Raw genomic sequence first — 609 nt, 5'->3', positions numbered from 1 at the left:
CTCACATGAACTCACACTCAATTAAAAAGAGAAAAAAAATGTTTTTTAAATACAAAGGTGTCGATTCTCCAAGGTGCTCCTCACCTGCAGCCCACTGACTGCACAGGCAGCGTCCGGCTGGCCCACATCACATTTCCCCCGTGAGACTTGGAGGCAAGGGAAATCCGACGCACGCACGCCGGTGCTCCCGCTGCAGCTGCACTGGGAGTGGTACAGGCCTGCTTCTGACCCCAGAGCCTCCCTGTCTTCTACCACAGATGTAAAGTAGTAAGTCAGGTAGAACAAAACTCCAGACCGGATGGCACCCCGTGTATACAAGGCCCCACGTGGGGGGTGGGGAGGGTGGGGGGACAGAACAGTACACAAAACAGACAAGGTCACCATTCGCGTGGAACACACATTCAACTAGGAGAAGTAAGCATCAGACAAACAAATAAACAAGCAATTACCAATGGGTAAGAAGCACTCTGCAGACGGGTCAACCAATGTCGTGATGTTTAAGCCACTGAATTCCCTATGGCCAACGCACAGTTTGAGCCTCAGACCCAGGGACTTGAAAAACACGCTGGGCATGTGTTTATGTGTGCCCGAAATCCTGAGAGGAGACTG

This window comes from Tupaia chinensis, unplaced genomic scaffold (assembly GCF_000334495.1).
Source record: "Tupaia chinensis unplaced genomic scaffold, TupChi_1.0 Scaffold000272_1, whole genome shotgun sequence".
In the NCBI taxonomy this organism is placed as follows: domain Eukaryota; kingdom Metazoa; phylum Chordata; class Mammalia; order Scandentia; family Tupaiidae; genus Tupaia; species Tupaia belangeri.
The sequence above is the reverse complement of the archived record's forward strand: the minus strand, read 5'-3'. Positions refer to the sequence as shown.